Raw genomic sequence first — 13,961 nt, forward strand, 5'->3', positions numbered from 1 at the left:
AGGTTAATATGTGCACCAATCAAAATGGTAATATTATCCCAACACTCAGAGCCCACCGAGAGGTTTCCAGCTAACATTGTCTCCTAGCAACACCGCTTTGTCTGTCTTTGCAAAGTTTTTGAGCATCAAAGGCTATCAGTTAAGGATGTAAAGTGTTGCTCCATACCAACATTGTTTTAAATCAGAACATCCGCGGTGGGGTCGAGTGACCACTCTGAGCGCTAAGAGCTAAGTAGCTCAAGTGATGGCTGATCATGTGTCAGTCCGGTCGGTGGTGAACCGGGCTTCATCTACGATGCATGGAGCCTGACAGCATCTACGCCATGCTACCGCCATCCGTCTCCTGGTGAACGCGCAAAGCGGTGCCAGCTTTAAGTAAAAAGCTAGCCATGTCAAATGGACAAGTAAACATAAAGAAAAGGGATTCCAAACACAGGCTTCACTACAAAATCCGAAGCCACGATAGAATGATATTGGGGATATTTTTGTCTATGGGCTGTCTACCAATAGTAAGTAGTGCACACGTTGAACAGAATGACAGCGAGGAACTAATGAAGACGAAGAACGAGGAAAATGTGAGGTGGATAATCTGCAGAACGGAGTTAGGTGGGGAGAAAATGCTATGGGATGAGAAGAGCTGCGGCGAAATGTGTTGTATTGAGTGTCACTCTGCCACACACACAGACAAACACACAAACACACGTCACAAAGACACACACCACACACACATAAATGCACACACAACCACATAAACACGCAGATGCACATACATCAAATCAATAATGGGCTTGTCTTTCTAATTGCTCATCAAACCAATACAGCGGTGAAGCTCTATGAACGTTACATAGGGTTTGTCATTCTAATGAGCTATATTCACCAAATCAGTTCTTCACTACCAGGGCTGGTTATAAGAATAGTCGCTGACAACTAATTATTCTTTCTCTTTCTGGTTCACTTTTTTCTGACTTTTAGGAAAAGGAAGTTAGGCGGTTAATAAGTGTATGTGTGTTATGTATGTGTGTGTGTGTGTGTGTATGTGTGATATGTGCATGTGTGACTGCGTGTGCGTATGTGTTGTTTGTGTGTGCGTGCGTGTGTGTGTGTGTGCATGTGCACGCATGTGTGTGTGTGTGTGTGTGTGTGCGTGTGCGCTTGTGTTTAGATGTGTGTGCATGTATGTGTGTGTGTGCGGCTGTATGTGCGTCGGTGTGTGGATGTGAACACGAAAGATTCGGCTTATCAGGGTCACTTAAGCATTTGATGTGTTGGATTATTTTTCATGTAATAGCACATACTTTCTTTGAAAATGCAAGACACGCTGGGAAGCGTTTTAGGAATAATTTACCTGCCACAAGCTGCACGAAAATAAAGAGGTGAAGACGGCTGCTAGTAGTAGCAGCCATATCGCCTCACCTGATTTCATGAACATATTTTTCCATATAACAGACCTGTATGTGATTGTCGAGGCTGAACTCTGTCTGCTTTAATGAAGACAGCCCTGTGGGCCTATTGCCCGAAACTGTTCCAGGTCCCGCACATTAGGACTCTTGTCACATTCGGAAGCTGAGATAGCTCGTAAGTGAAGGGTGAACGTACATCAGGCTTCTGTCCAGCTGCGACGTGGAGGAGTGTGTCTGGCTGACGTCTAAGCTGATCAGGGGCTGGACTGGACTGGACTGGACTGGACGAGAGAGAGAGAGAGAGAGAGAGAGAGAGAGAGAGAGAGAGAGAGAGAGAGAGAGAGAGAGAGAGAGAGAGAGAGGGTGGGTGGGTGGGGGAGAGAGAGAGAGAGTGAGAGAGAGAGAGAGAGAGAGAGAGAGAGAGAGAGAGGGTGGGTGGGTGGGGGAGAGAGAGAGAGAGTGAGAGAGAGAGAGAGAGAGAGAGAGAGAGAGAGAGAGAGAGAGAGAGAGAGAGAGAGAGAGAGAGAGAGAGAGAGACCAGGGAGATGGATGAGAGACACAATACAAGAGAGATGGGGTAAGAGATAGAGAAACGGGGAGAAAGTGAGGGGAGATCATTAGTAAGACAGCATATCAGTCAGGACCCCCCTGCTGGCTCTCTACCGGCCAAGGTGTGTGTGTGTGTGTCATAAGGGACATTAGGCATGGAGCTGACACAATGAGGCACACACACACACAGACACACACACACACACACACACACACACACACACCCACACACACACACACACACACACACACACACACACACACACACACACACACACACACACACACACACACACACCCACATACACGCACACATATCCACACCCTCTCTCCTCTACGCAGATAAAGTGCATGTAAAAGCACTTATGATAGGGTTACCTATTATTAGAGCCCATGTTATAGGTTGGCCTTATGAAGAAGGATCCATATGCCACCTTCCTCCACCTCGCTCACTCTGATATTTCCACAAGAAGGTTAAGATATTTCTATTTATACCTCTTGTATCTTAACAATCTGTCTATAATCACCTTTCAATGCCATTCCGGTTCCCATTCTTCTGTGGGTCTTTTATCTCACGATGGGACTCATCCATTAAAATAAATACTTTGGCTTCTTGCCTTTCACTCTTCTTGTTAGTTTTCATATTATCGTACAGTATATGTAGTATTATTATCTAGTTTGGTCTCCTTTGTCCCCATCTCCCTTCTATCCTAACCTAAATTTAAAACTGAATCGCTATCTATTTTTAACTTAATCATACTCTCTTGTCAATTTCCTCTTTATAATCAAGTGTCTGAACCTACATTTCAGCCAATTTTATATATTAGTTGAGTAACACATTCCTAATACATTGACTATCGAAATTGTGGACAACTTTTTATCAATTTTAAAACAGCTGGAGAGGTAACAGATACATGGGTGCCAGATTATTATTATTTTTTTAATAATTTTCATTTAATGTTTTACATCACATAATAATAAGTCATTAAAAGTCTTACATTAATAACAAAAATACTCAAAATGGCCGGTGTACTTTCTGAATACTGTCTACAATCAATAACAAGGCTTTTATTGTTGCTGAGTCTTAAAATATACCTCTTCTTTACAGCCTCTCTCTCTCACACACAAACACACACACACACACGCACACGCACACGCACACACACACACACACAGGGATGCTTGATTTGACTAGGATCTTGGCGATCCATCAAGGCACGATGTGATTTGGAGTTGCCAGGGGTTTACGCTTGATCAATTAATGTTAAAAGCAGCAGGAAAATGCTTTCTGTTTGTTGGAATGTAGAAAACTGTCAGAGCGGGCTGTATTGAAACATAACAGTTCCGTCAATGAGATGCAGGGCACAATATCTGATCGGAGAGAAAGAATGCCTCAACCTTTTGAACAGATGTAACAACGATGACGCAATGTTGTGCTACTCTCCTGGAACCAACCTCATCTGTAAATAAATACTCATCATTGAATCGATTGTCTATGTCAGCGTATATTAGAGACAGCGTAGCAGTGCAGACATGAGCAAATCATCTGAGCAGTATGGTAATAGGATGAATATAGGTATAGGAGGGGGGGGGGTAAATTACAAAATATATGTACCAGTCTGTGCTTTCGGTAGTACTTTAACCAGACTAGTAGTGCAACTCCTTTATACCTTCAGAGAACTGACCACAAAACGACGTGTTGTGATGGGGTTTGAAGCGAGTTGCAAGGGACCACGGTGGGTTTGGCTGCTATGCTGACGTCTGATCGCATTCAAGGTGTCCAGCAGAACAGATACTGCGAGTTACTGGGAGTCACCAGCCAAGGGCGAAGAATATTCCCCTGCTCCAGAACACAATGAAGAAGATACAGTGACCGTAAGTGGTCAGCTGCATTGCTCGTCCTGGTAATGGCTAATGTTGACACAGAGCCATGCAGACAGCCAACCCAGCTTCGAACAGAGATCTGCTGGACCATTGGCTACTTGGTAGTATTTTGAATAATATTTGAAAGATGGAATTACACTCAATTCATTTTACGTCAACATTGTTTATCTTCTATCGAAAGATTAAATAACCAGGATGCAGGAACTACTTCCATTATATTTCTGTTCACATAGCAGTCCTACTAAATGGAATGATCTAGCAGAGCTGAGAAGTTGAAAGGTCAACGAATGAAGTAGATCATGGCTCCGTAAGGTGTCTCAGGAGGGGAAGGCAATACATACTTAATGATTTACGCTTTACTCGTTACACTTTATAATTTTTAATTTATATTGTTGTTACTTTAGCGTCTATTTTAGTTTTCATTACTACTTCGTATGTTTATTTTATTGTATATTATCCAGTTTTAACTGCTGCTGGGCTGTTGTTATCTATCTATTTATCTAATGAAGGCTGGTCTGACAAAGCAATGTGTGAGATAAAAACAGTTTCAGTTTCAATGCTTCAGTGACGACCCTTTTGTTCCTCTTTTGCAGATTGAGACGCGTTTCCATCAGAACATCACAGCAAACTGTCCGGCCCACTGTTAGCGCACATGGAAAAAAACGACTATTCATCCCCTCCACTGAATGGGGGGAGGATCAGAGGCTGGGGATGTGGGGATGTGGGGGTGTGGTGAAGGACCAAATGAAACCGCGGAGCCGGGGACAGGGAGAACGAAGGGGATCAAAGACACAAACAAAGCTCCGCCTGGATGAGGAAGAGGATGGAGGCAAATGGACGCCGAGGAAGAGGAGCGAGAAGGGGGAGAAGGAGCAGAGGAAGAAGAGGATAAACTGGGGGTGAGGACAGAGTAGAGCTCCCTGAGTGAGTGTCAGTGGAGACAGGAGACGAAAACGAATGAGCTAAAACGAGGAAGAGATGAATATACTTTAGGTTCTTTGCCCTCTCTGCCCATCTCCTGCCTCCTCCTTATCCTCCCGGCCTCCTCCTCCTCCTCCTCCTCCTTCTATTCCTGTTCTCCTTCCCCTCCTCTTGTCCATGTTCATCCTATTCTGTTGTTGCTGATCACTTTCTGCAGGATATTGATTGGCGCTATAAGTGCAGCAACACGCAACACACCTACTGGGTTCTCTGCTCACTCGCTCCACACTCTCCCTCTCTTGCGCTCTCTCTCTTTTTCTCTGCAACATTCCCTTATCTGTGGGTTCATGTTTCTCCAGGTGTCACTGTTATTGTTGTCAGTGTATGTCGCTCGCCTGTTCATGTCTCCCTCTCTGTCTAGCTCTATATAAATTTGAGTTGTTGAATATCTCCTTTCTGCTGCAATGCTAAAGAGAACAGAGAATAGATGGTTTAGACTATTACATTTCAATTGATCTATTATATAGAATGTGTAGAAGAAAGAACACAAGCGTAAACAGACCCACAGAGACAGGTTGAATAACTCTGTTAGTGATTTTTGTTCCTGAGCTGTGCTCTGCGTGGGACAGGAAGTGATCATAGACAGCTATCTCCTGTATATTCCCAGTAGGCCATGGTGTACAGTAATATCCACAGTGTTGCTGAGGTAATACTACACACCTGGGTCATCAGAAGTCACATTACGATTGTGTTTCAAGTCAAACCTAATATCATGTGCTCCTGCGACTCTCGTTATGTATTTATTGATTCAATTAGTTCTCCATGTTAAATCTAAATATAATCTCTAAATATAATTAGCCTCTCTTTTTTATTTATTTTCTGTTACTCTTTCCTTCACTTTTTCCTATGTTGCATTCGTTTGGCTAATGCATATTTGTCTCTCTCATCTGGCTTGAACAACAGTGTCAAATCCATCGTGAATATTTCCCAAAGCATGTTTCTCCTACAACTCTGCCTAATCTTCCTCTACCTTCCATCCAAACTTTCCCTCGGCCATCCACAGGACTCCACCATCTCTCTCTCTCTCTCTTTCCATCCCTCTCTGTCTTGCTGTGCCCAGGTTATGCTAAACTGTTTGTACAGTGGTATCTCAACTTGACAGTGTAATGTTTGAATCCATCATCCAAATGCTATCAGCTCTGCAGCAAAAATATGCGGATCATGTAGGTGTGTGCATGAGGTGTGTATGTGTGGGACTGTAGGTGTGTGTGTATGTGTCTGTGGGTGTGCCTGTTAGTGAGTGAGTGAGTGAGTGAGTGAGTGAGTGAGTGAGTGAGTGAGTGAGTGAGTGAGTGAGTGAGTGAGTGAGTGAGTGAGTGAGTGAGTGAGTGAGTGAGTGTGTGTGTGTGTGTGTGTGTGTATGGGTGAGCATGCGTGCGTTATGTGTTTGAGTGACTGCACACACCCAGGTATATCTGCATGTGTAGTTATTTGTATGTGCATGTGTGTTGGTGACGTTTGTTTGCTTATGTGCGTGTGTTAATGTGTGGGAGTTTAGGTGCATGTAGGTGTGGAAAGAGAAAAGAGAAAAAATAAATACAGTTAATAAAAAACAAGATTGCTTATTAAGATAGAAATAATTGAAGAGGAGAACGCAGAGAAGCAGGGCGATGACAAGGCAGACCACAGAGAGAGAGAGAGAGAGAGAGAGAGAGAGGGGGAGAGAGAGAGAGGGGGAGAGAGAGAGAGGGGGAGAGAGAGAGAGAGAGAGAGAGAGAGAGAGAGAGAGAGAGAGAGAGAGAGAGAGAGAGAGAGAGAGAGAGAGAGAGAGGGGGAGAGAGAGAGAGAGAGAGAGAGAGAGAGAGAGGTGGGGGATAGACAGGGAGAGAGGTGGGGGATAGACAGGGAGAGAGGTAGAGAAATAGAGAGAGTGATGGAGACATGGAAAGGCGGAGATAGCAGGAGAGACAGAGAGAGAGAAATTATGACACAGCAAGAGAGAGGCAGGGCAACAGAGAGAGTGAGGGAGACCGGAAGAGTGGGCGGGAGAAAGAGAGGGAAGAGAATGCTACTCAGGAGTTAGCTGCTTCTGAGCGGCATAAACAGCAAGCAGGGCAGAACAATTTCCCAGCTGCAAGGCATTGTACTGCTGCAGCCTCCAGAACACAACAGAAGCCCAGAGAGAATAATAATAAAACCAAGGAGACAACACAGAAACGCAGACCAAGAGACCAAAGAGGTGGCATCAGGTCTGGCACACACCCAGCCGGCCGGTGTCGATATGGACCTTCTGTGACCTCCATGTTAACCAGTCTGCATCGCTAATCTATACTGTAGGGATTAGCGACGGCAGACAACAGTTAGAACTATTTTAGAAGTACGTTGGCCCTAAACATATCTATTTCAGATTTATATCTGTTCATGTGAAGCTGACATGTGGATTAAATTGTGATATTCTTTGGCCCACATGGGAGGAGGCGGAGGTGGAGAAGAAGGGAGGAAGAGGAGAGAGGAGGAGGTGGAGAAAGAGGAGGTAGGTGGAGGAGGAGAGAGGAAGAGGAGAGAGGAAGAGGAGAGAGGAGGAGGGGGGAGAGAGGAGAGAGTAGGAAGACAACGACGACGACGAGAAGGGGAAGAGAATATTAGGTTTCCTTCCACCTGCGTCTCCACTGCAGTCTAGATTGTCACCGATGCCTGGGCTCGCTGTCTGTGGCGGCCGCTAAGCCCTTCCGGAGCGCCGCACATGCGGATTTGAGCGTCTTAATGATTGAGCGGATTAGACTGCCACAAGAGGATGTGGACGCTGATCCAAGATCTGTCCTGTGGCTCGTCCCGCCGACGGCAGGGACTTTATAGCTCTCTGGGACCTGGGTAAGAAAACCAACTTAGGGTGTAATCCTCCACGCAGAAAATAAGGAAGGGGAGAACCTTCAAACTCACTCACTTATAACACAAGCTTTTCTTTTCAGAAAGTTTTTGGCCTTATTTTCTAAATCGATCTTAAAAGGGCATTTTCTGAAACCCCCTTTTTAATCTTTCTTGAAAGAAAAGTTTCTTTGTTGTGCCTGTGTTTCCGGTGTTTGTTCCTGTTGCTCAGCGTTCACCACGTGTCTGTTCCATTGGTGGGAGAACAAACAAACGAGTGGCTTTGATTCCTTCCCTCACAGCTGTCTCTGGGGCTGGTATTTCTTCTTCTTTATAATGAAACGTGCAGGACTGCCCTTCAAACAAACAACATTTATTGGAAAGGGGAAAGGGGATCCAGCTCCTCCTCGGTATATCTGGATAATGGCGTTTCAAACAACAGACAGCACCTGGGGAAACTCATAGGATGAAAGATTGCTTTGCCCAGCTGCGATGTCCATGTGTCAAATAATTAAATTATGTATTTGCCTCAGAGTTTTGCAGTCGTTCCTCGTGGGGGTTTCCCCGCTAAGGCTCAACCCGAACACAATATGAGTAAACCCACTTAAATCGGTCGGACTCTTTGTGGAAACACCCTCTTGTGTCACAATCAATACGATTAACATTCATCAAGAATATATACTATTTAACATGTGACAGCTCCGGAATTCCTTAGACTATGATTTAATGAAGCAAAGTTCATGAATAATACGCATCTAAGTATAAATAAATGAATCTGGCTCACTATCGTCCCAATTCTCCTTTATAATGTAATCCCCCCAATTACATGAACATTTCGTCCTTCAGCAGACTCTTTGAACCAAGGCTACTTACAAGTGACCCATTAGAAATAAAACAGAATAGAAGCGTGTCGCTGAATATTCAGTTGTATCATGTGAACCAGGTGGGCAACAATAACGTAGAACTCCATGGAGCCCAAGGAAGAAATATTGGTAACAGCATCGTGACCTCATTCTGAAGCAGTAAAACAATCTTCTTTTGTCTAATTAAAGGCATCTATTAATACACTTCCACATGAAAACATCAAAAGCCAAGCCCACAATAAGCCCAATCCTTCAGGGGGGAAAGCAGGCATACACAATTAAAAATTGATATTTGTTGTTCTTTCTCCACCGCCTCTCTACCCTGATGTAGGCCATGTCACTGCTGCATCCCTCACTGCTTAATGCTCATTCAATAAATCAATAAACTAATAAGTACTCCCCAAACCCACTCCTACACCCAAACATTTCCATGACACTGCATTTCAGACGACCATCAGACGACCATGCACCTCACATGTGTATGCGACACATCAAATAATCGTGATTTCGATTTTTTGTTGAAACGACTATTTTTATTTATTTATTTTATTCATTCAATGTTTTATAGAAATTGCAGAACAGCTGGATACATATTTGTACATTATTTTCTATTTGATATTATATTTTTTTCTCAATTCAAAAGTGTTGTTTTTGGAGAGATTTTTTTTTCAAACTCAAAAAGAATTATTTGAATAATCATGATTTCAATTGTCACATGAATAATTGTGAGTGCACTTTTTTCCATAATCCAGCAGCCCTAATACGCACACACACACACACACACACACAACACACACACACACACACACACACACACACACACACACACACACACACACACACACACAGAAACGGATGCACACACACACACACTGTGGCAACCCAGAGCCAGCCCAGGTACCCTGGAAGCAGTCTACCCCCAGATGGCGCTATTGAGGGCATTGGAGCCGGGGCCAATTAAGTTGATTCAGAGCACCTGAGGAACAGGTGGAGAAGCCTGCTTCTCTACTTATTCTGGGCTCTCTCAGCCATGTGGCTCGGGCAAACAGAGACCGGAGAGACCGGGATACGACCGTCGATTACTCCCAGGTGTTACGTTCTTCAAAATGGTCTGGGAAACTCACCAACCGTCTGAGATGATTTACATTGCTCAGGCTATTTAGCATTTTTTAGCATCATCACACTTTAACTGGCCTTAAAAAGCAATTTATAAATGGCTCCCTGCTTATCTGCAACTTCTCAGCCAGTTTTTTCACCTCGAAGAATTGCCAGATTCTATGACATAGAAAGCCCATTTTTTCCAGGGATAAGAAGGTATCTTGACATTGTATCGCTCAACACCAGCTTCCCTTCACCACTGTGTCCAGACGCTTCCTTAGTCAAACGCTTTTATTCACAAAGCTGTATTATTCAGCAAATAATTAGATGAGGAATTGGGTTATTGCCATTTCCTATAGAAGCCAACCTGTTCCTTACAAACAGTGAGTTAGTCCGCACATACTGGGAAACAATCCTTTGTGTCCCTTATGTGGACCAACCTATAAGCTTATTAACATAATTTGTGTTCAACACTTATCTTTTTGTACTTTGGAAATCCTTATAAAAGAATTGCGTCACATGAGGTTTAAAGGCTGTGTTGCAGGGTTTATTTTCCAACGAATTTGTGCAATTTGCTTTTTGGTAATAAAGATTTAAACTGTTATTTATTGTATATAATGTTGTTAGGTATCACAAAATAGAATGTAATACGAAAAAGTAGGTACTATTTTAGCGGTTTGCTATTGATTCTCATTTCCCCCAGAATGCATTGCATGACGTCACGTTGGGGAGGCACGGACCAAAGCCGCATTGAGACCCTTGAGAGTAGAGACTATAAGAGAGTGTTCAGCAGATTAAACAGATACATAGATAAATACATAGATATTATATATAGTTTGTATATTTTACACGTGAACCTCCTAAGATGGCGCAATTTGATTGGTTGGCTATCTCGGGATATTGGGCAATATCCCATGATTGACATCTCAAACTCGATATTGTTTTCAAGGCAAAATGTCCGCTAATAACAACAAATAAACCTTCGGTCTCGGGGGCTACTCCCCACTATTAACTTTGCCTTCGGCGAATAATTGTTGACTAATAGCCTAGATAGATAGATAGCCAAGTCAAGTCTTTATCAATACCAAACTACAAAAAAATCGTCGGGAATTCATTTAGGTGATTAGGCTCACACAGTATAGCCGCAAGACCACACAGAACAAGGGAGGCAACCAGTCTGACTGAACATACACAAAATGCATCACATTAAAACTAGACACATGCGTAGATGGATAGATAGACAGATAATTAAATATGTTCTATTATTTGCCTTGCGGAGCCAGCCAATCCGTTGCACGTATGCAAATTAGCCGTGTGCGCCTAACACAAGAAAGACGATGTTGAGAATAGGGCTGGGCGATTTTTTCGGTTTAAACGATTAATTAGCATTTTTACTTTCCTACGGTTTGTGAAATGGCTGTACCGAAAAATCGCGATTTAAAAGCAGTTTTAGACTCTTCCGATTTGTATTGCTTTAGGGGACTCCGTAGTAGCCTTCTCTCTCACTTTCCAGAACGCGAGCAAAACTCAGCCAAAACTCAGCCTACTACAATCACATTCACCGCACCCCCGACAGATGTAGGGGAGAGCCGGGTCGATTGAAACACTTTTCAGTTAAACGTCTTTTTCAAAGATGACGTTACTTATACAATTAATTTCAACATGTGATCAACAACTCACATGTGTGTTCTCTTAGTTACAAGTGTAATTTAAGACACATGTTGGATGATCGAGCTGTTTTTTAACTTTGAACGTAAGTTGACATCTGTTTCAAACGCCCCGCCTAGTCGGGACGTTTGAAACACACATGCGGGACGAATGAAACAGCATATTTTAAAAATAAACTATTGACCTTACTCTTGTTTTTATGCAACCATAGTCATATTATTATGGCATGAAACAAAAAACACAACTATTTATACAAAAAAACTACCGCAGGAAGGATTTTACTTAGCGCTCTCGAATACAGGTTCCGGGGATAACATTTGAACGGTGGGACGTCATTACACGAAATTTCACGGGGTTGGTCAGTCTTGCGTGCTGAATGTAGTGACGGAATTTGACGTGAAAGCCTTGCGTGGTTTTCGAGGAAATCGCTGTGTTTCAATCGTCCCGTGTTTCAATCGACCCAGCTCTCCCCTACCATAAAAATGCCCACGAACACAGATGAAGAAGAACTCATTCATAAAAAGGGTGCTACTTCAGTTGTATGGAAGTGGTTACAAGCGGTCAGACATAGAACAAACAACTGTTCTGTGTAAGGTTTGTCGAAAGTCAATCGCAGCAAAACATGGGAACACAACCAACTTATTCCAGCACCTGCGACAGAGACATGCAGTGGAATGGCATGAGTGTGTAGCACTAAAAGATGCAGATGCTAGCTCAAGCCACAAACCGCCTGTAAAAAAGCAGGTAACATTGGCAGCAGCATTTTCAGCAGTCATTCCTTATGACATGATTTTACAATTTTTTCAGGGATGGCCTACAAGATCTTTCTTTTTCAGTTTGATTTAAAAAAAATCTTTGCACAATAATGACAGCCAAGTAGTGCTGATTTTAGTTTTTAGTTTTTATTCTCAAACAACTGATTTGTTCACATAGGCCTAGATTACTTGGTAATCTCATTTATTTTTATTGTGTTAATAAAGAAAATATGTATTTAAATTTTGCCTTGGTCTTTTTAATTTGTTTAGAGAAAAACAGAAAAAAAATCGAGGTTTAAATCGAAAATTGTCCATTAGTTAGAAAAAATCGAGGTATTATTTTTAGGCCAAATCGCCCAGCCCTAGTTGAGAAGTCATGCTAAAAACGGATAGCAAGCGAAAGCTAAACCAGACTGTATCAATCACATACTTTGGGTCCATTCTAACTTATGGTAAGAGGCTAGTCTTTAAATCTTTGCAGTGACTGAATGTTGATGATAAAACTGATTGTTTTGCATAAGATGAGTGTGTGCGACTGTGCGTGTGTCCTTTCCGGCTTCGGCATAATGCATGGTTATGAAGCAGCCTAGCCTTGGAGTTGGATAAGTTGGAGTGATTGTGTATGGGCGTGCGAGAGTGAGAGAGAGAGCACAACCGCCGTGGTGATGTTTGGCTTGTTGTGGGCTGTCAGTCAGCATCCGCCGGGTTGGACGATGTGCTTTGCGTATATGTTCAATGTACATCTGTCTGGTCGTATTTGGGGTAGATTGATGGTTAAATAATGTCACACCACGATCGGTTATACTTGCAGGCACTCATTTGCAAGTGCACTGATTGCGTGTCCGATAGGCTAAGTTAGCCCATAGCTAGCATTATGCCTTCTATTTCTAGATCTTCTGACTAAGTTTACCGGTACTTACGACATAATCGCTGTCACTAGATATAAAGAAAACGTTGACTTTCACTCGGTGCTATTCACTGACAGTAAAAAATAAAAAGTGTCGTTATTGTAGGCTATGAACTGCTGTTCATTGACTAGCTCCAGTGCTCGTTGCTGCGTTGTTAAATGATAAATACTCTCCACTCATTTCATTCTCCTCTGACCATGCATTTAATTGGCTTTGACCGCCATCAGTTCTCGTCAATTCCTCATTCGCCCTCTCACATCTGACAGGTTCAAAATTATACTGCTGTGGGCCATCATACATGTTATTTGTGGTTCTTGCCATCTCTTAGACGCCATAGTTCTAGGCTGAGGCTACCTTCCACCACGTCTCCCCAATGTGACGTCATCGCCGAATGGCGTTAGAAAATACCCGTTACTGCCAAAAACGACCAAAACTGGACTTTAACACTATTTTGGAGACATTTCATAAATGATACACATTATTTGGAGTGCTTTATGTACCCATTATCAAAACTTCCGGTTAACCTGCACGTAGGCCTTTAATGTAAAGTCATTTGCTGCCAAATACTTTATTAACTGCTGTATTTGCAGATCATAGAAGCATAATGAAACATGTGTTGTTTCCCTGCTTAATTAATCACAGAAAAAACAATACGGTAATCAGTATGTCTAGTTTTGGAACCAAGATTATCTTATAACGTGTAATATTATGTATTTCATAATTAAATGCATAATATAGATCGCTCAATGGATTATGTGGATTGTGTGTCTTTCTAACTAGATGTCGACATAACCACAAACTGTACCTGGCTTAATAGTTTCCATATTATGATTCATAGTATAAATACAATTTAGTGATATTAATTGTTCTACACCAAAGTATTATATAAGTTTGCTCCCTCTGCACCAAGGCTCTAGATTGTTATGTTGTGTGAGCAGTAGGAGTGTGTAAGTTTAGGCAAATCACCTAGGAAACTTTCCGTTATAGGCCAGTCTGAAGTGCATAATGTTATCATGCATTTTCCTAAATAGGCCAATCTCTATATACAGC

The 13,961-nt window shown here is 42.6% G+C and overlaps 1 protein-coding gene across 4 annotated transcripts in view; it reads right to left on the reverse strand.

Annotated features, from left to right (window-relative positions):
- Positions 1 to 13,961, reverse strand: part of LOC132473982 (leucine-rich repeat and fibronectin type III domain-containing protein 1-like protein) — a 163,975-nt gene that overhangs the window by 100,153 nt on the left and 49,861 nt on the right. For 3 of the 4 annotated variants that reach the window (XM_060074384.1, XM_060074387.1, XM_060074386.1), the window contains exon 2: positions 1,597 to 1,681. The exons of the other annotated variant lie outside the window; for it this stretch is intronic. The gene's annotated coding sequence lies outside the window, so the exon portion shown is untranslated. The remainder of the gene's footprint in view (positions 1 to 1,596; positions 1,682 to 13,961) is intronic. 4 annotated transcript variants of the gene reach the window in all.

Source organism: Gadus macrocephalus, chromosome 16 (assembly GCF_031168955.1).
Source record: "Gadus macrocephalus chromosome 16, ASM3116895v1".
Classification (NCBI taxonomy): domain Eukaryota; kingdom Metazoa; phylum Chordata; class Actinopteri; order Gadiformes; family Gadidae; genus Gadus; species Gadus macrocephalus.